This window comes from Phalacrocorax carbo, chromosome 12 (assembly GCF_963921805.1).
Source record: "Phalacrocorax carbo chromosome 12, bPhaCar2.1, whole genome shotgun sequence".
NCBI lineage: Eukaryota > Metazoa > Chordata > Aves > Suliformes > Phalacrocoracidae > Phalacrocorax > Phalacrocorax carbo.
Window position 1 is genome coordinate 21,080,928 of NC_087524.1, and position 24,930 is coordinate 21,105,857.

Here is a 24,930-nt window from a genome sequence, read left to right on the forward strand (position 1 = left end):
TTGGCTGAATGTTATTTTTCTGCCATATTTCACCTCGCTACTCCCAGCTATTGCAGTGCTAGAGCGATTCTAGAGGAACATTTTTTACTCTCATGAAAAAAATGTACTGTGTGAACAAATGAAAACAACATTGCTACCTCAGCTTATTGTGGTCACGCTCGTATTAATAACCGTAAGTGAAACTTAACACTGACGCTGGTAAACTTTTCACTTTGAAACAGCACTCTGCTTCTAAGCAGATGATTGACTCCCTCTACTTCTTGGCTTAGCTCACTGCCGGTCCACTTCCAAAAATATCTTTGCAACGAGAAAGAATTTTACTGAAGAAATTTGTAGATGCGACAAGGAAAACAGGTCGAAGAATGCATGAAAATATACTTCTCGCAGTTCTAACGTCTTCGCCATGTGAATCGTGATATCGAAAATTTGTCAGGTCCTCAGCAGAAAGGTAATCGATCAATAATCGGAATACCTTCAGTCGGTTGTGTGCCCAAGCATTGCTGCCTTTTACTGGTACAAAATAGCTGGCTCTGCAGGTATCTTGTCGCTGACAAATGCTTTATTGACCTAGAGTTACTGTTTTGAGGGCTTTTGCAAAAAGTTCTTAAGCTTATACAAAAATCCATGGTTTTTGCTCTTCTGAAAGTTTTTCGGATTCATGATAATGGCACTTGTCACTCTTCAGCTCTTTGGAAACGCTTACTAGATCTCAAGGCACAGGTAGCCTTTGTTGCCTCTGTTGCAGGTGAGTGGGTGAACATTGTCCTGGATGGACCTGGGAAATGTTACGGCGCGTTAGAACCCGGAGGGATGACAAATAGTTGTGTCAGTATTTAACACTAACCAAAAGCATTTGAGACCATATTGGACTAATTTTACTAGTAGTTAGTGTAATTAAATGTTTTCACCAGGATGGAAAGTCATGGTTTGATTTTGAAGTAATTTGCTTGACAAAATTCAGATGCTAAAATAATTAAAGCTTAGCCGTTTATATTTAATCTCAAGTGGATCCATGAAAACAAGCCTCTAAATTATATCAGATTCATCTATTAATTGACTCATGGATTTTAAGACCGACAGGGGCTATTACGGTCATCCAGACTGGCCTTCTGCATAAGCGGTCATGGAATTCCACCATTTCATTCATGCATTCCACCACTGTTTTTAGGAGAAATCCATACAAATTGAAAAGCTTACAGTGACTTTGTAATCTTATTACATAGAAAACCTGTAGAAATACAGAAGGTGAGCATGGAAAGATAAGGTTTGCACAGGTACAACTGTTCTGGAGGCATTCCCCAAACTTTTGCAGTCCTGTTTTTAATACTGCTAAAAGGGAAAGCTTCAAATTGTCTTCCCTGTTAGAATCAAACTATGGCTTTTTGTGCAATTCTGACAAATTAATAAAAATGAGCTTGGTTTCCAGCCCACATTCTGTTTTGCTTGTTCAGCCAACACGATGATAGCTCCGTTGTGTTATTTTTACAGTATGTCAATCGCAGAACACCTTTGACTTGAAACAGAGGTTTGACTTTGCTGTTTGTCAGACATTTCAGTTACAAAGTCAGGTGAATAATTTTACTGAATTACTGTTAAATCCTAATTAGTAGTTATAAAATGCTGTAGTGTTAATTTATCCTTTCGATAAAACACCCTATTTTTCATGTGGAAAATCCCGGTCGCTCCAATTGGTTAAACCATAAATCATTTTGTACAGGTGCAATTTTGGTAAAAGCTTAATTGTAGTGTGTTTGAGTCTCTTAATATGTTTTGAAACTTCAAAAAAAAATAATTCTGAAGTTATTGTTGAAAGCTACACACATATTATGTGTAGGAAACATATATATGAATGCATTTAAAAAAAAAAGTACTGATTTCTCCCTGAATGTAGTTATGTTATTATACATTATGTTACTATAGTTTAAAAATTTCGCCTTTTCTCTTCAACAGTCTTGTGTACACGACTTCACCTTTGCCCTACAGATGTAAAACACCAGTGCTCTTGAAGGTAAGTTGGTGTTAAAGTCAGAGACTTAGTACAGTCAGCTAATTGCTAGGTCAACTACTGCAGTCTCAAATGCTCTGAACTGGTTCTGAATATATTAAATTAATAAATTAAGACAACATAAATATAAAAATAAACCTCCTTCTAGCTAAGGAATCCAACAGGTGCTTTAACAAGTGAGATGATCTTTTTGGAAGACCTACTTCAAAATCTTACAACCCTCTCTTCCTTTCTTCTTTTTTTTTTTTTCAGTATCCCCAACCTAAACAAAGCTTCACAAGCTTGGACAGTTTGTTTAGCTTTCCTAGGAGCTTGTTGAGCTTAATTTCAGTGTAGGGGATCCCAAGAGCATTTAGCTTTTATAATCAGTTCTACATGTACTAGCTTATTCTTAATATAAAAATGACTGGTTGGCACATAGTAATGTCACTGTATTGGGATTCAGGTCAATAGTAGTATTTGTTCTCTAGATAGAAGAGTCACCTCCAAAACACTATGACATTCATTAATTTGATCATCGTGCTTTATGCGTAAGGCTGAACAAAACCGGGCTAACCCCACTCGGAAATGCTTCTGCTCTACGGTTAAGTTCCGTTCTGAAAAATAGTTTTATCATATAAAGGCTACTATCTGCTTCGATTAGGCATAAAATTTGCACAGCTCTTCAGATCTTTAAGGGAAATTGAGAATGATTTTTAAAAGTATGCGTTTATGCATCTTTATGACTTAAATCACAGCGTATGTATTTATATTTTTAAGGCACCGAGCATCTGTTCTTCCTCTTCTAAGATGTACAAACAAGTACGCCTTGGCTTTCCATAAAATATACCTGATTTTTACAAGTCTAACAGATGCATTGTGGCCTATTACAAGGCATCTTTAAGGCAGTCAGCTCTGCTTGTTCTAATCAACTTGCTGTATGAACTGGAGCACCAAGGGATTGGCGAGAGTCAGGAACAGCATTTAGCACTTTACTGACCTTGAGTCCACCTTTTCAAAACTCCTTCTGGAACTAAGATTTTTTTCCAGCCATTTTCAAGTGATTTCTTCCACTTTCTCCTGAGACTAAAACACTTGATTGACCCATGATGTTAAGCGAAATTCTTTCACTGGAAAAGAAAAATTGTTGGTAGTCCTCGACGTGGAAATATTCATGAACTTTCTTTTAGTGGCTAGAAGTAAAATCTTCAAAAAGTTTTCAGCATATCTAACATCTGTCTAGAGTACTTAGCAGCAGGTATTTTGTAATTTTTTCATTGTGAAGGAAGATGCAGAAGCAAACATGCAAGCGTATCTATCAATAGTTAGATATTGAATTTAAATGTATGATTTTGAGCTGTGTTTTAACCTTGTCGATGCTACAATTATAGACGTGTGATAGCACTTTGTCTCATTTGTGAGTTGCTAATAACTGGGAGATGGTTACCGAAAACTTTGGAAACTACATCAAGTAGAAAATTAAAGGGTGTGAGAAGACTTTTGTAAGAAATGAAAGCTTTTATAACTGAGATCATAATAAATTTTTTTTCTCAGCATTCCTTAGAAAGAATAATGGAGCTGAAATTTGTACCGTGTGTATACTGTTACTTGATACACCTCTGGCTAATGGTACCTACATGAAAACGTGATTCCCCAAAGAGTTGTGATGACTGTATGCTAAATAAGTTAACGCAGGGAACGTGGTTTTTTATTTCTAAGAATTCACAGTTATGTCTTATATTCTTGCTTAAACTTGGTAGACTTTCTGTGGCATCAAAAAAGTGATGGTCTCTCTGCTTTAAATTTAGAACTAGCCCACGCTGAATAAACTAAGTGGTACAAATGACTCCCATGATTGATCTGTTTTCTAATGGTGAAATTAGAATTAGCAGTTTCCTTAAAGGAAAACCAACAAGAAGTAAAAAAAAAGAGTTTTTTCAAAGTATTCTAAATTATTTTTCAAATATTCAAAGTTTAACACTATTTTGAAGCATTTGCCTATTATTTTCCAAACGTCATCATCAATCAATGTAGAAGATATATACCAAATAAATTCTGCAACAGTAATTTTTTTAGTAGTTGTCCTATGGATAATCACGTTTCACACTACCCTGCTAATTTTCTCTCTCAGTTCATGAGGCAGGAAGATCTCCTGTTGAAATATACCCAACTAACATCCAAAAATGCAACTTAAATCACACTGAAGCAGAATTAGTAATCCTGCTTTCTGAAATTCTGGATCTTGAAAGGTTAAACTCTCTCTGTGAATTTCCTCTTATTTCTCTTTAAAAATAGTCCCCTGGCACAGAATTAGTTTTTGCTTGTTTTTCTGTGAAAAATAAAACATCAACCAAACACTGAACTAATCAAAGTTTGAGATGAACGCTCGGAAAGACAATGTGTAGAGTTTGATTCCTTTAAAACGTATATTTGGGACTCTGTTTACTCTGGACAGTTGTCTTGGCTGGATGAGTTATTGGTTGCTAGGTATTCATCCCCCCAGTCCCATGACTTGCCATTGGCCTCTGGGTACTAGTGAACTGCGGTGTTAATTTTATTGGTCATAGGGATTTCCTCCTTCTGGTCACTTTTCCATTGAAATAAACAGTGTAACACCTAGGACCCAGTTCAGGCCTCAGCTGCTCTGACAAGATCTCTTCTGCGGCACGTAAAATGGGGTATGGTGTGCACAGTATATTTAATTTAATTTTACAGGCTGAACAGTTATTCTCTAATCCCCTGCTCTGCTATGTCAGAAAGCAGGACTTGATGGTTTGTCTGGGTTTCAGTGTTACAGAGGTGATGCTGGGTCAGCAGAACAAACAACCAGATGAAATGAAGAGGAAGCCGTAAAGTTGCGGAGTAGTTTTACGCTACAGGCAAGTTCATTGTGGTTGAGAGAAAGATGAGTTTCGTAGCGTAGGAGAAAATCCTATATGCATCCCAGCAACGGAATAGGAATCCTGTTTATGAACATGTGGTACAAAATTTGTGTAGCCTTTGGTATGTTGTTTAATCTGGTTGCTCATCCATAAAATGAGAATATTGATTCTTATCTCTCACAACCTCCTGTGAGGTTTTTAAAGGTATATATAAAGCACCTATAGATCAGTCTACTCTGCAGAGATGCTTTAGAAGTACAAAGTACTTTTAAATGGTGCGGATGTATGCTATGATGAGTTGTGTTTGGGGGTTACCTCACCTAACGATACTCCACTTTTTACGGAGAGGATGCTTGGGGGCCTGCAACACTGCCCTGCAACGGAGCTAGCAGTGTCTACTTGAAAACAGAGCTGGAAAAGTCAATTCAGCTGTTGCTCAGGTTAAAGCGAAGATTGCATTGTTATACCTTTAGTTGTAATTCTGAGGACCACTCCAGTTGAATGTAGACTGTATTAATGTACATCAGTTATCCATACAGTGAGTTCAGTCAATGACTACATTGATCCGGTCCTGTGTTTCCTTTCAGAGGATGCTACAATGAGGCAATAGAAATCATTAGGACTTGTGATATTGAAATCCTCCTGGTGCTGGCAGACATGGAGCTCGCATTTCACATGCCGTTGCAGCATTGCTAGAGCGGTCATGCCTAGAATTTCGAGTTAAAGATTTTGTTTATATATTTGTTGAGTAAATCTACGCTGTTTTGTTCCTTTCTTTTGTACTTAGGTTATTTCACTGAGACCGTGTCACGTGGGCGTGACATGGCATCCATTTTCTCGTGTGTTGGATGTGATACTGGCTATGACATTATACTAGTTTCTTGCTTTGATGTTCAGTTTCTGCATATTGGACCCTATCGACCATAGGTCCTAAAGATCATCCTTGCTTCTCTCTACAGATTGTGAGTGCTGTAATATGGGACAGATTAGCATCTGCAAACTTTTTTACAGTGAATATGCTTAAGCATGGCTGAGAAAAGCTGGAGCTTGCTGGTAAACCCGAAAGCTGCCTCTGAAGGTCTGACACAGCTCTTCCAAAAACTTAGGGTCTCAGGGTTGTACGGATCCCTCTTCTTGAGGACTCTGACCTTATTAGAAGTTGTCACAAACATTCTAGAGTTAACCAGGGTTTTTGAACCTTCTCTTTTCCCAAGAAGCTTTTGCAGATGGCACAGTGTCTGGACACTTAACAGGTTTCCAGAGTTGATATCGTGTTCAGTAATAGTGGTAACTTGGTCATTACAAAAATGTAATGCCCTACAGAGGGCAATGCAGGGGCACGGAGCAGAAAACAGGTTCTTGTTCCAGTGTAAGCACAAAGAGTCTATTACAAGTAGAAAATACAAAGAAATGATGTGACACTTACCAGTTAACATAATGCAGGGTAGTTTCAGCAATCTGCAGCCTCATTATTGTCAAGTTCTTTAGTATATTCATAAAGGGAGAAGGTGAATAATGATCTAGAAATGAAGAGTTGGAGGCATGAATCAAACAACATTCAAAAATCTGCAAGTTTAATTAGGAGAATATGGCTAAGGAAGAAATGGCAGAAGTGAAAACAGAGGAGAAACCTGAAGTGGAGAATGCTCACCCAGCCTCACAAGTAACAGCCCCACTGAATACAGCCAGTAACATATGCTAATAAATCTGTGTGCAGGAAGGTGAGTTGTTAACAGGTCATTCCAATTTTCAAATAAGGTTTGTCCTTGCAGGTTTTCTTCACACCTCTCCTGATGGCTGCAGGACTGAAACTATAAAAACGTGAGTCATAGAAACAAATTGGAAAACGCCAACCCTCCCTCTAGCTTCACGTTTCCTTTAGAAACATTGCTAAAAAAAAAAAAAAAAAAATAATCTCCTAAGAAGAACACTGCTGACTCGAGGGATGGAAGAACTAGAGTATGGATGCTTTAGGAGACGTGTCAGGCTATTGGTAGGTTATGGAGCTGATTCAGCTAATCTGGATATATTAGGTGGCAGTCTCTGTGGTCTACCCCGCCTGAAAATGGCAAATATTCCTTTCATTTCCTGCAGTGGACCTGAAGACGTGTTACAATGCAGCTTTTTCTAGATGATCCCGAGATAAACAGAAACTTCATAAGAAAAGCTATTCTTCACAGAAACTCCACTGCAAAACCAGGGACTTTTGGATAAAGTTTTGTTAGCGTGCTGTTAAGAAGCAAATCGTTATTGAAGGCGTCGTTCAGGTGAAACGCTAACCCAAAATCTTCACCGTTTGTTACTATTAAAGACCCCTTGGCACTTTTCACAAGAGCAGAGGTGTGAGCCCTGGTGTCCTGGCCAAATTCCAGCTTGGGTAATTAAATTCTGCCTTCCTAAAATCCCCCCTGTAGTTTCAGCCGAGTACAGTATTCTTCATTTCCTCCCTGAAACTGCTGTACAGAATTGCTTTGTGCTGGTAAACAGCTGCCACATCTCACCCCAGAGGAATTGCTGCATTTCAGTACCGAAGCGCTCTCTTTCTCCCTCGCTTTCTCTCTCCCTCACACACACGTATGACATGGTATTGCCCCAGAGCGCCCGCAAGCATCCCTTCCCACCGGCGGTGTTGGAGGCAAGTAAGTGTGCAAGGCGCAGCAAGCCAAGCTCTGTCTCTGCAAAGCAGCCCTGGACCAAGTTCCTCTCTCCTCTTGCAATATCAGTAAGCTGTGCTAGACTTTAGGAATTCAGACTAAAAATACTGTGCTATTTCTAAAGAGCTGGGAGCTGAAGTGCTGTTGGTGCTGTTACCCTTGATTTCTAGATGTTGGTCATACCTGGTAAATGGTTTCATTTTCTTTGCTGAGGAAGAAATCTTGAGTCCACTTCTACTGGGGCTTGTTAAGCTGTTGCCTTGGGGGCCAGTTGATCAGTTGTTAAGCAGTAAGCAGCTTTGGCAGTCAACAGGCATAGGATCCCCTGCAGCTACTTCAGCCTGCCTGTCCTATCATTCTTTATAGAGGTAGCAGAGTATTGTCTTAGAAGTGCAATAATGATAAAATACCAACAGATATTGTTCATTCAATTTTGCATGTGCTGGCGTTTCAGCAAAGTGTGTGACATCTGTATGGACGTTACATGCATGTATTTACTTGTCAATAGTGGCCATGAAAGTCCTGCTGAGAATTTTTTACGGAATTTTTTTGATGACAGATCAGGAACTCTAAGTGAAAAGAGAACAGCCTGAGAACTGCCTGAGCTGTACCTGAATGGTCCTCAGCTGTTCGTCCTGGCTGGTATCAGCCAGCTTCAATTCACCATGAAAAACCGTGAGGAAATGTGGCAGGGATTACAAGGTTTTTTCTAGGCACTCCAGCAAAAACCATGGCCAGGCCACAGACAGCCATGCTTGGCACAGGACAAACCTGACACGCATTTATCTGACAGCAAGGAAATCCGTCTGCTGTAACGTCTTCTCTGAACTGTTGTATCAAATAGCGCATTCTTATTTACTCCGCAACGTGTTGTGCTATACTTGCGTGAAAGGCGTGATACGTTCTAAGTATTGGGGAAAAAAACCCAGCTTTGTCATTTCTCTATCTCAAAAATCTTCCAGTGGTTGCAGAAATATTTCTTTACTAATCCATGTGCACATTAAGAAGTTTTGCCCATCCGAGTTTTACTTAGCTACGTACACCAGGAATGATTCAAAGCAGGCTCGACAGATTTCTCCGTTTCAGATGCCAGTAGGGTTTTTTAAAATGTATTTTATGCTGGGGTTATTTTGTTTGGTTTTTTGGTTGACTGAATTACCTATATTCCTTGAAATGGTGTTTAGTAATTCTCAGCGACTGCAGAGATGCCTACTGGGAAGTGGTCAACTGATCACAACAAACCCCACTGACTCCAGGCTCTCCTACTGCTTTAACTCAATTGCACTTTCTTATCCAAAGCCACATCTCTTAGGAAAATCCCAGAAATGCTGTTTACTGTGAAGCATGGTTTTAATATTATCACAGCTATTTGAAAAGGCAAAAGATTAGAAAGACTATTTGGTACTGAAAGAAGAAACAGTTTCAAGGGATGGATTTATGGAAAACGAGACTCACATTTGCTGCTAATGTTTACTTCATAGTCTATCTTCAGCTAAAACATTTCCCCCTTGATGCTGAATGTAACTTCTATGGATGTGAAAGGGGATGCCGTTCTTCATCTGTGTCTTGATCTCTTACGGTCTGTAAATAATTATAGGCAAAATGGAAGCTTGGGATATATTTTTTTTCCATTTTTGTCCTCTATTGATACTATATTGCTGGGATTCAAAGCTCATTATAAAGTCAAATGGGGAAGTTTGGACATGATAATTATAAGACAGATGGATTTTAAAGTAAGCTGGATGCTAAAATCAAAGCCCGTAGAGCTGATCCATAATAAAAGCACTTGCATCCTCAAGAAGGACTATGACCCTGGTTATGGTTTTGCAGCGAGAGATACTTTTCTGCAGTGAGGAGGAGGCCATTTAGTCTAAACAGCTGATATTTGTCACGTGCATCATGACATACGATGATGAATATATTCTTACCTGTACTTGCCAAAAAGAGAGCAGGCAAGATTTTCAGAAGTGGTTAGTGATCGATGCAGCTCAGTTTCTGCATGCCCAGTGTGGAGCCCACAGGAATGATGGGTTCAACCCAATTCATGCTACCCGGGAAAGGACAGAGTTTTAATGACGAGTGCCACCTCCTGCAGGGTGCTACGTGCCCGAGGCTTCCGCGTGTCTGCACACTTGTACATATTTGCTGTTGGTTCCTCCAGAAATGACCTCTCCTCCTCCTCTTCAACCAGCTTCTCTGAAAAAGCACCGATATCGGGTGGACAGGAAGGCGTTGCAGGTGGAAGATGGAAATACTTTAATAAGAACCACAGATTAAAATAGTTAATGGCACTTTACAGGCAGAGATCTTGATTTCTGAATTAGGATTGTTCTTTGCGGCTTTCTGCCTTCCTCTGTAGTGGCTTTCCTCTGGAGCTGATTCTTTATTAGTGGAAACACCACAGCAGTTTGCTCCTTGCCCCATAGGAGACCTCCTGCAGATCTATTAATACTCTGCAGCCAAATCAGTCAGATGCCCTGTCTTAGGACAGCACCTTCTTTCTTTCTTTGTTTCTCCCTTCGAGAGAAAACTCTCTTTTTAACAAAAAAAAAAAACCCAAACCACAACCAAGCAAACAAGATTCGTTGGTTCTGTGACTTTAGCCTTACTGATGGCAGGAATCACAGTCTAGAAAGCAGCTTCCTCTGCACGCTGGATCTTCAATACATCAAACGACAACGTTGGCATTGTTTTGAGAGGGTTAACTAAGATTAATGAGAAAAGAAACATGAAGCCATGGAGGATCAACATTACAAATCAATGACTGAATAAATTTAATGTGTATTCCAGCTGTACTTTACCTGGCATGAGACTGATTCTTAAGAGTGTATCTTTTATGCTTCTAAATAACCCGCTAAGACAGGAACACTGCTTCCACTTTAATAATGCTTTATTTAAGGTATATACAGTAGTCAATGTATTGATTTAGGAGGAATTTGTAGAATAAAAAAAGAATGCTTAATAAGGTACAGATAAACTCCTCCACCTTTCTCGATTCCCCATCCTTAACATTTGCAAACTGTAACTTCAACATTTTAATTCTGGAAAACAAAGTCAATAGAAAATAAAACCAGACTTGCTGGTAGTCAGTGTTAGTTTGAACCTTAGACTTTGCATGGATGAAGTAAGTTCCTCGAAAGGTGAACCCTTTAAATTGTATAGTTTTCTCTAACGCTGTTCAGCAACTTTTGAAAGCATCCCTTGTAGCAGCAAATGAAAAGAAAATGCATATTTTATTTATTTATACCTAATTATTGCTTACAGCTAGGAAATGCGACCTGTGTCTTTGCGAATTAGATCCTTTGTCGTTAAACTTCACGACAGAGATGGCTTGCTTTCTTCCTTTAATCAAAACGCTATTACCCTTAAATTGCCTCTTAAAATTGCCATTTGTCTAGCAAATCTGACGAAGCCGCTTACCTCCCGATAATTACACGTATAAAGCCAGCGACAAAAGGAGACCTTTTACATGTCTGAACAGTTTCCCAGTCCAGCCTCATAATCAGATTCCAGAAATTGAACTTGCAGAAAGTTTGTGCTAGCCTTGTGGATTTTCATTTCAGATGTTGTCAACTCAAGGGCATTTGGACCAATCAATATCTGTCTGTCTTCTCGCACAGAGAAAGTTGGCTATTAGAAAAGAGAGGCTTACAGCAGGCTCAGCCAATACCATTAGCCCTAGCCTAAGGGCAGTTGTGTCCATGTGCCGGGGTAGGCACCTGCCCCCTCCCCTCCCCCACCATTAAGAAGGCCACTGGGGATGTCATTTGGACATAGCGGGCAAAGAGCACTTCTTTATTCTTTCTCTTTTTTACACCCAGACTTCACCAAAAATCAATAAATCTGTTCTTTGCTTATTTTCAGAACTTTACTTCAATATAAGCAAGGACTTTCCTTCCAGCTACAAACTCCAGTAGCACCAAGTCAGGGATTTTTTTTTTGTGTGTGTGTGTGTGTGTGTATTTTTTATTTTCCTTTCTCTGTTCCAATTTGAGAAATAATTGGAAATAATATCCACTGTTTCTTCTTTTCCCTGCTAAAGATTTTTTAGAAGACCTTGATCTGCTGACTGTGTTCATGATTCAGCACTTGATTTTTCTCTCATTGCTGTCCTTTTACTGCTAATGATTTTATACGAGCAGGTAATGAAATGATATATTTCTTTGTTTTTCAATCAACAAAGTTTTCTCCATATTGAATTAGGTTTTGCTGTCTTCTGTGTTAAGGCGCCATTAGTGACACTGCTGTCAATAATTCTTTAAATATGAAACCACTACCCTTCAATTTTAGGCATAGCAGCCTTTCTGTACTGGAGAACCAGGTATGTATTCTGGGAAGGCATCAAGCACATGCTTGAATGTTGTGAGATTGCTTTTTGAGAGAAACATTTTAAAATTTACTCTTTCTCTGGAAAAATAAAGATAAATTAAGGGGTGATTGAACTCAGTAACCCAGTGACCGAACCGAGAGGCAGTGGGCATAAATATGGAGCCTGGATGTTAAGAAACCTGCAAGGAATGCAGGTAAATAGTCATGGGAGGGTTATTCACTGAGATGATGATGACAGGACAAACGCACAAATGGAGTCGATGGAGATGGAGATAAAAGCACTCCCCCCAAAAAAGAACGAGTTTGGATGGAAAAATTTAGGAATAAACTTAAAGACAAGAAATCTGTTGGCCAAAGCTAGCACAGGGATCATGTAACAGATCTATTAACAGAGTTCATCTGCAATGAGCTTTAATTGGTACACCGAACCTTGTCCTTTTGGCTATGAGACGTCAAAATGGAAAATGTTCCTGAAAACAGGAGTAGTTCATCCTCTGACCAAAAAGTTTGGTCACATAATGCAATCCATTGAAGGCTCAAGTCCTGGAAGCCTCAGAGCTGAGAAGTCATTTAATATTTTGATCTTAAAGAAAGTAAATTAATAGTTAGGCAGATGCATCTTTTCCATTCTGTGATTATATTGTCCTCAAGCAATTTAGGAGCATTTTTTAAATAAGAAGCCAAAGATTTGTCTCAAGTAATTTAGTGAAGCTCTGTTAAAGTCAGCAAAGCTGCACTGGTTGAGACCCACTGCAGACCTGGCCTGGCTCCATCAGCCAGTGAGGAGACCTCAGGCAGGAAAGACCTTGCTGAATTCCTATAAATATAATATTTGGGTACCTAGGAAATACCAGAATATGAAGATTTGGGTTTTTGTGCTGAGTCAGGCTTGAACTGCAGAGACAGAAAGATACACAGAATTAAAAAGAAAGAGGAGAGAGTCCTGTAAACCCCATGAAGCCAGAGAGGGGAAAGTGTTGGTTGGATTGTGTTTCACTGAGACGATTTGGTATTTTTTGGCTATTTCACTCTAAGACCAAGCAAAGAATGTGTTATTAAATACTCTTCAAATGACCTGCGAAAACTTTTTAAGGTCCAAATCTTTCCGCCACCCAAAGATCTCACAGACAGTCTTGTCATAGGGGAAACGTGCTGAAAGTTCAGCCGAGCTCCTCTTGCACTAAACGGCAGAACCGCTTTGCTGAGAAGCTCTGGACAGTTGTGCTGGTTTGAGTCTGAATGGTTTAATTCGCACTTTACCTATTTTAAATAATTTTTAAGTCATCACTAAGATGCTCCAGGCAGGAAAGTGAGGACCAGGAAAGTTTCTCACCCCATCATGGTTGACGGGGATTATGGTTGTGTTTCCATAAGGGACGTGTATGGAAGGGAGGATCCTTGTGGCCAAATTCCCCAGGAGGTGTTAGGAAGATGTTGGGATTCAGAGAGCAGAGCCAATGCTCTCCGAAAAGACATCAGTAAGTAGGAAAGGGGCTGTTTCCTTAAGAGGGGATTTCCATGTGATCTGCGGATATGAAACAGATTTTATGTTCATATAGATTAATTTCTAAAATGGCTTTAAATGAACATAATTTTTGGTTTTGGAGGGTTTTTTCCTTTTTTTTTTTTTTCCTCTAAACTACACAAGGTTCAGGTTTTGGGTTCCACTCACAACCTGGCAAGACTCATGCATTTTCAAGTGCTCATGCAGCTGTACTTGCTGCTTCATTGAAAATAATAGTACTGTGCTAAACAGCATCATCCTGGGATCACTTATGGGATTTAGTGGTGTTTGAGGGGTGAAGGCTAGGATACTGTAAAGTGAAAACCTCCAGTGCAAAGAAAATAAGGTGCATTTCTTAGAAATCCCTGAAATAGCTGCATTTCGTTTATGTGGTTGAAATGTATGTGGAAAAAATATACCAGAAAAATTTTATTTGCTGCCTAGGTTATAATGACTTGGTAAGATTTTTTGATACTGATGGGTAAAGGGGCAAACTTGGTGGCTACTTAATCTTCAAAGCTGAAAATTATTCTTAATTTGAGTGGGGAAACGTGTTATGCCGCTGGGTGGTTATTCATCGTATGGATTATTACTTTGAGCTAGAGCAAGATCTTTTATTTTTGATATTTAAATGGAAAGAAAAAATAAATAGCATGTCCTTTTCAAAGCAAACATTTCAAAATGACTAGTCAATACTAACTCTTATAAAAAAAAAAAAGATAGGTCCCTCAGCTGGACTCCCACATCATTAAACTCTGAGGGGGTTTTGTTGCAGACGTTGCGAAGCAAGATCCTACCCTTATACACCTGTCACAGCAAAAGATCTGAGTAAACCAATCACTTCTAAGACTGCTATCTAAATGTCATTATGATCACCGAGTTATTTGTTTTAGCTTTTTGGTAACATTAATGTTTGTGCTCGTTTACATTTTCCTATTTGCTTTGGAAGAGGTATTTTGGACTAATTAGATTTTGGAGTTAACATCCATGATAGAGGTAAATATAGCAGGGTCCCAAGTAAGCCCCGTATAGACCCAGGCTCCTGCCAGTGCTGCGATGCGCATTTCCACTTCATTCTTCTGCAGGCTTTGATGAACCCTCTGATGCGCACATGGCACTTACCCCGAACCAAAGAGATACAGCTGTGGAAAGAGAAATGTCAAATCATTCAGCAGCGCTTGTTTCTTACCTGGCCGTTACTTGCCAGCTCAGCTAAACCAGTAAAAGATGATTCCAAACTGCAGATGTTCATCTGTCCAAAGGTACAGCGTGTTGAACAAAAAGGTATGAAATAAATTAAATAATGCATTACAAAACTGTAAAGTCTCCTTAAGAAAAAAGTCATCACAAAACTGTTTTTGTTCTATTATTCACATTATCCTTTCAGAGAAATGTTTCACTTCGGTGCAGAGAGATCTTCCTTTTCTAAATAGAGTGTAAAACTGGTCCGTGTGTGTTATGGAATTTGCTGCTATATAGACAGGAATTTAATTGTCACTTCTGTCATTAGAAGAAAAATGGCATCTGAAAGTTTATCTATGACCTTCTTAAGATGAAATAGGTCCAAACCTAAAACGTAATAACAAAAAGTGTAGAAATGGTTTAGAGTATTAGAAGAGTCCATGATGAAAACAAGGTCCCACCTCTCAAGCGTGAACAGCCCTTTGTGTCTCCGGGTGCCCAGTTCTACACGGGAAACTGAGGTCCCAAGGCTGAAATACGAGCAGGAGAAAAACACATACTTAAACACATATTTTGACATAAAAAACATTTGAAGGGGATGAGCACTCACTTGAAACACGCTATCTAGCTCTTTGCTTCATCTTGAGCCAGGATTCTTGCCTTTGCTCTGAGGCTCCTAAACCCAGCCTCGGCCTTGTCGGTAAGTCAGTATTGCAGCAGCATTTCTGCGGGCTCGGTGGCCACGGTCACCTTCCGCTCGTCTCGCACAGCTCGTACAACAGAGCGTTTCCCATTGGAAGGAATTCCAATAGCTGTATAGATTAGAAAGCCCACTCAAGCTGCTTTTGAACTCAAGTCTGTGGAAAGTTAGTGTCATGAATTTGCCACATAGTCTGCTCATAGGTTCATATTGTAAGGCAAGACCGTGGTGTCGCCTGAACCAAGTATGAATTCAAACTACAGCAGGAAATGTATAAATACATCTCAGGATGTACGTTAAAAACAATGTGAGTTATTTTTTTTGCTAGCATATTTGGAGATTTCAGTATTACCAAAGCATGAGGACTCGGACGGATGAATGGAAGAAGCGGCGGCGATGCAAACTCCCTCATTCTGTTTTGCCAGAGCAGGTCACTTTTTAACCGTGCGTGCAACCACAGGTATGAACACATTTTTCTGTGGGTTCCCCAGTGTCAACAGTTGAGCACATTAGTGTCACTTGTGGCTACAGCATCCCTGGTGCGGGCGCCTGTCTAATGGACAGTGGTGGGAGCCGGCAGACATAAAACCCCTGAGCTGGAGCCCATCAGGCAGCGAGCGTCAGATGTGTCAGCTCCTGCTTCTTTGCAGAAAATATTTCTTATCGTCACCAGCCTCATTGCTCCCAGTGAGTGTGCATGCCAGCTTTAGTGCCTGCTCCACTGATTTCAGGTATTTTCATGTCAACATCCTGATAACGGTCTAAAGCCTTATTTTTTGCTGACAGCGGTAGGAAATATTCTTCATCTTTGACCAAATCCTGACTTGTTTCATCCTTGTTTGGGCAAAACTCTGGTTGAAATCCCTGACTGGAACAAAGAATGCTAGATTCAGCCTGACTGCATATTAACACTGCAAAAAAATTAGAACTGTGAAGATTTTTTTCTAATAATCTGACCTATCGTCGGTCTCTAAGGAACAAGAGGAATCCATGTCTTAGAATTTTTAAAGACCTAATAAATAATTTGCCATAACCACAGGGTAGCATGCCATAAAGGAGCTAAGGTAATATTTAATTTGCTTATTTACAACATTAAGTAAAATATTCTGTTTCTTTTATATATATATATATATATGCATTTATTGTGATAAATGTTTGAAATCTCACTGCTGGGTTCTCAACCAAACTTCTTGGTGTGTTTTGGAGCCTCACACAGTTAAAATTATTCCATTATGCTATTAAAGCATAGAATGTGCGACATGCCATACACCTCAAGGCATTTCTCAGTTCATTTTTATCTTTGTGAATACCTGTAGCTTCCTTTCTGCACTAACATTTTTACTGCGAGCGTTCTCTCGTATCTGCCAGTTAACTTTCCCTTGAAGCCCAGTGGCCTTCTCTGCTCTGGTGGTCACTCATCTCGCCCCTCTCAGATCTCGGAAGGGGGTGGCAAGCAACACAGTGAATGAAATATCAAGCAAATTCACATCAAATGGCAGCGTGACCCCCCCAGGTAATAAACAGGCATCAGGTGTAAAAGCGTTCTGCGCTGTAACCTGCCATTCTCCTCGGCGTCTGCGCGAGTCCCTTGCACTGATTGTGCCAAGCTGCCTACTTTGTCCATGTGCATGTTCAAGCCTGAGTAATTCGGAGCAGCTCTGTGTTACCCCTTACCAGATCACTGACGTTATGGTTCTTAATTAGAAATGCAATGCTAGGTAGCCAGCGGTCGGGGGAAAGGAGAGGGGAAGAAACGAGCGGCAGATAGTAGCTGTTTTGTTGATGCCTGTAGTCTCGGCTAAAATACAGCTCCTGCTGCATTTCTTCCAGCAGCACAAGCTGAATCTTTTCCCTCATTTGATACAGTGACCTCTCAAGTGCATCATTGCCCTGAGGGCTGAGGGTAGTCCAGCAACTGTTAAACCCCTTGGGTTGATAATCTTCTCCCACATTTGCCCTTAACACCAGACATACCACCATTAGCTACAGCTCCACTGGTGCTCATTAGAGCCGATCAATATAGACTAACATAAAGAATGCTGCTGCGCCTTCTGTTATTTTTCAGTTACTGCAGATTTACAGACTTTCACCTACAATACGAGGCTTTGCTGCTGTACTATGTAAAAAAGAGGATTTGAGACTGAAAAAAAACCCAGACAGATTTTATTAGATGCCTAAATGTTATTTGTCTTGCTGCTCAAAATACCTTGTTACTAGAAAGTGTACAGAAGATGTTCTGTACAAAATTCTCTTTGGATTAAGTTACCGTAAAATTGCAACTTTTACAAATCACAGCGGATGCGCTGGGAAACAGAATCAGGCACATTTTAATGCGAAAGCGTGCCTGAGCCTTTAAAGCCTATGCGAATGCTTTCATGAACATGGCCTGATATTTTTAAGCCCGCTCACTGAGTCCGTGTTCTCTGCGGTTGGATAGCGGTTGCGCTCCCAGTTGAAGGTCTATATGTTGAAGGCACATATGTAGAGTGGCTACAGCACTGCATACTACCACCAGCAGGTGTTGCCAAAGATCATAGCAAGAACGGCAACAACAATTAACAAATATATCATTCTTTTTCCACATTTTATCCCAAAGAGTCTTTCAAACGATTCACATACCACCGATCGCAGTAGGAAACAACTAAAAAATTAACTACGTGAAAAGGTACAAAACCCACCTAACATCTCTTAGGCATTTTGCAAACAATAATACATGAGTGCTCGATTCAGCGGGAAGAATGAAATTTTTTACTTTTCCTTTGCATTTGGAGAAAAGGAAGGTCCAAAAGCTTCATGGGATTTACCGAAGGGTAAATCAATGTGAATATAGAAGTTGGGATTTCTCCTGCTTCATTCTTTAGTCACTTTTGTCATTCAAACTTCATAGTATTCTTTAGGACATAAAACAAGGAAAATATAGCGTCCAGCCGACTTCAGGAAGATTTTAATGAGATAGAAAATGAATGTTTTATTCAGTATAAAGACAGGTATCATGGATAAACCTAGCCACCCCAAGTAACAGGATGCTTAAATGGGTATGTGGGGCATTAAAAACACTGGCAGCATGTGGAATTCCGGAGAATTAAGAGTAAAGAAAGCCTCATCTACACCAAGTCTTTCCATATTACTGGGACTTAAAGCCTCCTGTATCTTACTCAAAATGGTGGCTTAAAGAGTTCAACGTCAAGTGCTGAATGAAAAGGAATTTCAAGCTATCTGTTTAAGCTGAAGAAGAGGTATATGGTAAATTTTACCAGTTTTCTTGGGGTGCATCATTCAACAGTTTAACTTTTTTCATAGTTCCCCGGTGCTATAAGTGATTAAATACTTCTGTTGAATAGCTTATTTATTCAAGACCTTTCTGAAGAGCTGAAAGGGTATGAGAATTTCATTTGTGAAACTAGGGATTTCTCAAAGTCCATTAAAGCACCTTCACTTATAGAACGACACAACTTCTCCAGATGCGTCCTTTGCTTTAGTGGACCTATTTGCATCTTAGGTATTACTTAGTGTGAGTAATGTGTTAGGACTGAGACCTTGATGATAGGCTGATTAATGAAATCCGTTCTGCTGGGTGAACATAATGGAAAATGTGATTCTGTTGGCTTCTAAAGTCTGAAATTCATCTCCATGCAAACGACACACATTTTATGTATGTCATAAGCCTTCTACTATCCTTCTGCATAGATGGGGATTTCATCCGGTGAATGGAAGGGTGGTTGTTACATCCATTAATGTCATTAAAACGTACCCAGTAAACCCATTGCTTATGACATTGCCTCAAGTGTGAATCTTCCCTTCAAGAAGAACTTGAATAAACTTGAGGAAAAACAATCAGTGAATCGAACCTAAAAAAATTTCTTGAAATGGAGCACTTCTTAGGAAAAAAAAAAATGTTTTAAGACTTTTAGTGAAAGAACACTGGCAAAATCACTTGGTATATAGCTTACAGCATTAAAAATTGGAAGCTGATTTCTAATTTGCACCTTTCTCACTCAGCTTGCTGTTGTCAGTCGTCCTTATTTATAGTCTGCTAAATTAATGAGCTGTATGATCTGAGCTCCGCTGTTTATTTCCATGCAACTGTAAATCTTGCCCTTAAACTTCTGGACAATTGGCTATGAGTTCCTTACTTGTCCCACGATGAAGACAGAAAAGAGCCATATTTTCCAAATCATCGTTCATTTCTGTAGTTCTTTTCTGAATTCCCTCCAACTTTTCCAGCATTCACATTTCAAAGCGTAGGATCCAAGAGGGAGCATATATCTCGGCAATGGGTTCACAAATCTTGCTGACAGCAGGAATAATTCCTCACCACGCCCCCCCGATAGTCCATAATTTTCAATGATATCACAACATAGAATTAACAGTGACTGTCCAATTGAGAGTAATATATCGTATGTTTTGATCAACAGGGAAAGGTTTTTAGGAACTTTCTCTTGTCAAAGCTGGATATATATTCCAAGCCCTAATTATTGACCAAGTTGGTACTTCATGCAACAATGTCTTTGGTTGTAAATTAGCTGGTTTTAATGGTCTGCAGCAACACTTTCAATATCCTCTTTAGTGCCAAGTTTGAATGATGGAACTTGCTATAGATGCTGACACTTTTTATTCTTAAACACCTAACGTGCAATATGTTCCCGTGAGTTTTAAAGGGTAAGATAAAATGTCAAAATTGTTCAAAAGTATCATGTATATTTTTTACTCAGAAAGTTACATACTCAAAACTCTAATCAGTCCACCTGGATTTATGAAATCCCTTGTTATCGTAGCGGTGTGAAAACTGGACTATGGATAAAGAAAATGGTATTTTTATAGAACGGTCCTTTGAGATGGGACTGCTCCTCTGTTGTCAATGTAGGCCAAAGTGCCAGTGGGAAGTGCAGTACATGACCTTAGTCAATTAGCAGGGTCTCCCTAATCTCTGGGGATTACTTTGATCTGCAATATCAAGTCTAACACCTTAATGAAATTTTACAGATAGTCACAGAAGACATCCATGTAGCGAAAAAACAATTTCATTTTATTCCTAAACTCCTAACACATGCTTAATAAATCCCCAGAAGGGAAATAATAACTATAACCATATTCAACATAAATTTCTCTCTTTTTTTTTTTTTTTTTCACACTGTGTTTATGGCTGAGAAAAACAAGATTATAATAGACAGGACTCTGCCTGTGAAAACTGGGAACAGATCAAGCTGCTGATTCACAATTTTCATGTGGAAAACGTTATTTGTTGCTGTTACATTTTAAATCCCCTGAAATAAGGGTGGTGTGCCAAGCCTTCATTGTATTTATTGTGTGAATATATTTCAGATATATGAAATTTCCATAGCATATAACCATCCTGATTTGTGTATTCAACTCCGTTTGTTTTAAAATCTATGTTCATTCAAATCTTGTTTGTCACTTTGGTCTGAACAGTTTTGGCGAAGTTAATTGGACAACCCGGCCCATTTCTGATTTAATTACTAAGTAACTATATGACAAAAAAATTTCAATCCTGTGTTGATTTTGCTTCCTGTTGTCTTCTCTGCTTCATTTCACCTGAAGATCTTGCAGGGCCCTGCTTGCAGATATGCAGAAACACTTCAATGGGATTTTTTTTGTTGTTCTGGGGAAAGGCTCCAGGATTCCCTGCCCAGAAGTGAAAACACTGCACGGGTTCACACTGCCTTGAGAAGAAGGGAGAGAACAAAGGATGGGGTTTAATTAGGCCACAGCTCTATTAACTTAGTTTATCTGGGAATTACATGGTGATAATTCACACCGTGGCCACTTCCTTCCTCGCTGGTGGTGCATCCTGCCACCGACCCCAAGCTGCTGGGTCCCCCTTGGAGGCGGGTGGTCAGTCCCAATATTTGACGTCCTTTCTCCTGCTTCTTGCCTCCTCCAGCCTCGTTGGCCATGGAGACCCATTAGGGTCCCTGCCTGCTGTCCTGGAGCAGCTCTTCAGAGCATCTGCAGTCAATCCTGGGGAGAAGGTCCTGCCTCTGCCCTGACCTCCAGCTTCCTTGCAAAGCCCCAGTTTCCAGGTGGGAATTAAATGACTATTTTGGATGTCTGCTGGTGAAAGAGCAGAGAAGAAACCACACCAGCTGCTGCCGGACACCTTGGCTGTGATTTGGGGAGGTACCCAGCAGTGCTTGGGGGGACCTACCGCCCTTTCTGGTGGTGGCAGTGGTGGAGGTGGGGTCCTCTCTACCCTTGGCAGGGCCAACTTGCGCAGGAAAGGGCTCGGGCAGAAGAGGGAGGGTACCTGCACCCTCCACAGGCGTGCAGGGGCAGTAGCTCCATTGAAGCTAATTGGATGGCTCCTATGAGTAAAATAAAGTGGATGTGATCAGTTCTGCTGTAGACACCAAACCACCCGCCAAAAAGTACAGCATTTAATTTCCTGCTGCTGTTGCTTGCGGGGCAATCCCTCTGCTTATCTAAGGCATTTCACCAAAATCTCTTTTTCTTGGGGGTCTGACCTGTGGTCCTGAGGCAAAGCACAGACTGGCTTTAAAGCCTGAGCAGGGCTCCAGCATTCACCACTGCGGCTCAAGAACATGCAACGTCTCTCCTGATGCTCTACATACAGAACATATCTATCCATAATTAGATATGATTAGAGGAACCAGAGATGTTCAAGAGCTCTCTTTTATAAATTGCTTTTTGCAGTCAAATTAAGGTTTATTGCCGAGTGTCTTGTGGTTTACGCCGACTCTGATTTGCACATTTTTATACTGTTGTTTTGCTTGTTGTACTCATATGGCTATATAGCAAAACTAAATCAGCTCTCCCCGTAGGCCCAACAAGTGAGCTTTCCAGTGCGTAGAATTCAATGGACAATCCCCATAACATTTTCTGGTTTTTAATGCATTCAGTAACTGTAAAAACCTCTTAAAATTGAACAAGGTTATAAAACTTGGCTCTATACAGATTCCCCTAATTAACATATGACAGATACATGCAGTCATTCCACTGTGCTCTCCTCCGGTAACTGCTTAACATAACTATAAAACGGCTTCCACGAGGTAGTGCAGGCACCGGCTTTGTCTTTGCACACATCTGTTGCATTTTTTAAAAGAAAAATAAAGTTTTAATTTTTAAAATCTCAGTCTTAATAATGCATGAAAACCCAGAAAAATTCTGCTTCGTTTTCATCCAGGTCTCATCTTACATCACTTCCAGCACTGCCGAATGGTCCCAAGGTACTTTCTGTCCCCTCCATCATTCCAACGGGGGCGACACGCTCCCGGTGACCGAGGTGGGCGGCGCTGAATCCTGGCACGAATGGGTCGGTCCTTGCTGCGCTTTACAGCAGCATCGAGGTGGCTGCAAGCGCACGTGTCCATGGGACGCGGGTCTGGCCAGGAGGTTGTTTCTGAGGGTGAGTGGAAGAATATGGGGTGTCTCTCTTCAAATATTTGGACCTGTTGGGCAAAACTCACAAAACCAGTCATTTACTGTCAACAGGAGCTCCTCAGAAGCCCAATTACAAAAATATCAAAACCCAGGAAGACGCACAGATTTGAGTGAATTAGGTGCATTAGGATTGCAAACACAATTCTCAGTTTTTTCCTAAGCAAACAAGCCTTGCATTAACTATTTATAGAATACTCGCTTTTCTGTTAATGACCTGTATCTAAAATACGTTAAGTAAAGTATTTTTCACAAATATTCATAGGTCTGTCTAAATGAATTAATTTTTAACCTTTATGGTCTTCATTTTCCACAAACGCTCCTGCTAGCAAACCTCTAACAGGAATCAAAGCAGGGATTTGAAACAGGTGTTCAAGAATGTGTGAAAAAGTAAATTGTGAATATCTAAGTAAGAAATGTGTTAGTTTTAGCTAACTTAGCTATTCCAGTTTGATAATTTGAATGGTTTTAACCAGTCAATGCTTTTTTTTTTTTAAATCAGGTGTATCATAAATCTACCTTGCTAATATTATATTTCTTCTATTTCTGGGCTTCAAACGAGTATTTGGCCACATGTGAGGTCTCACAAACAGAGACTGAGAAGGTTCTTCCTCCTGACTTTTACATTTGAGCAGGCAGTGTAGGGAAAGGGTGAGAGAGGGAGGAGAGGACACCATCCCCATTTTACTGGCAGAGAATTGTGTGTTTGAAAGATTAATTTATGCCAAAAAAATGTAACCAGATTTTTGAATCCCTTTTCATTGTGTCGACCTTGAGATCACACTTCGGAAGCCATTTGGCTGACAGCATCCTTAAAACATGTTACGAAGAAATACAATATTTTCTCTAGAATTTGCTGGGTTTTTCCATGACAGGTAGCACTCGTTCCCTGCGCCGAACAGCACTAATGCCAGCTTTCTGGGTGTTGTAGCCCTCGAGAAAGTGCAGGAAGGAGTTTATGTGCGGCGAGCAGGGTGCTCAACACCCATAAACCGGAGATGCGAAGGGAAGCCTAAATGCCTGAAAAATCATAACCGAGACAGTAAGTGGATGAGTCCAAGGTGAGGAAACTCAAGCTCAGAAGAGTAGCACAGAGCAATAAAACACGAATATGTCTCTCCCCGCTCCCAGAGCGACGCCGCTGTGCTGAGGCACGGAGCATTATTTCCTCTTGCACTTTCCAGGGTCCTGTGCGGTGCGTGAGGCAGTGATGAGACCCAGATGGGAGATGGCAAAGCTCCCCTTAATGACCGCTGATGTTTTTCTGTGCGTAGCCTAATAGAAGCAGACAGCAAAGATTCTTATCTTATCACGGGAAGCCTGACAGCACAGTATTTCTCTTGATGCCAGGATTATTTTGTTATAGACTCCAAAAACACGCTCCAAAAATTACTCAGATTCATATGGTGTTTGCTTATGCCTGGATGCTAGTACATTTTTTGGTTGTACAGGTAAGTCCCGTATGCATTTTTAATTTAAAACAATCTCACATAACAGTAAGAAAGCTTTCAAATCTAAATATGTGAAATCTCTGTATATAAGATTAAAAAAAAATCTATATTCATTGTGGGGGGAAAAAAAAAAGAAAAAGATTACAAAAGACCAAAAGCTCTAGGGTTCAAGCTAATTTTTCATCTTTTCCATGGGGAAAAACACTGGTAAATGTTAAGAAACACCCTTCAAGAACCTTTAATTTGTTTTTCACTCTCCAAGATATAGATTTTCTCCTTCCCATTTAAGTTAAAAAAAAATTTCCTGTGGGTTTGTAGAGTCATTTGAGAAAATATATATATATTTGTATAATATTACATGCTTTCTAACATAGCTTTGATTATGCTGTCAGATCAGCCTAGGCAGAATTTGACTTGTAGCCAGGTCCGCTAACTTTCATTATCTTCTCGGGAGGTATTTGTTCCTGTAGAACTCACAAATCAATTGCAGGATCAGGTCCTTATTCCAAAAATCTTAGTTTCATTGCAGTCAGTGGCAAACTCCCTGTTGACCCAGCGTGGGTCAGGATGTTGCCATAAATATCCAACTTTTGAAGTTGTTTGGAACAGGATTAGGTAATTTTATATTTGTTGGAGCCTGTGATGTTGCAGTTCTACAGTTGGTTCTGCTGCTGACCTGCCACTGAGGTCAAGCAGATACAAGTGGATCAGCCGTGTTTATTAAAAAAATGCAGAAAATAATTAGAACTAGAGCTTAACCCTGTGTTTTAGTGTGGTCCTAGATTAACAGAGGTCTGGATATGCTTTTACAGGTGCACACACACACAT

At 40.0% G+C, this 24,930-nt stretch overlaps 1 long non-coding RNA gene across 1 annotated transcript; it reads left to right on the forward strand.

Moving 5' to 3' along the window:
* The first annotated feature begins 280 nt into the window (after window positions 1–280).
* LOC135315444 (uncharacterized) lies at window positions 281–22,958 on the forward strand. The gene is made up of 5 exons (XR_010374903.1): window positions 281–448; window positions 647–745; window positions 1,951–2,008; window positions 14,439–14,637; window positions 21,138–22,958. It is a non-coding gene; the product is annotated as an uncharacterized LOC135315444 (long non-coding RNA).
* Window positions 22,959–24,930: the final 1,972 nt, after the last annotated feature.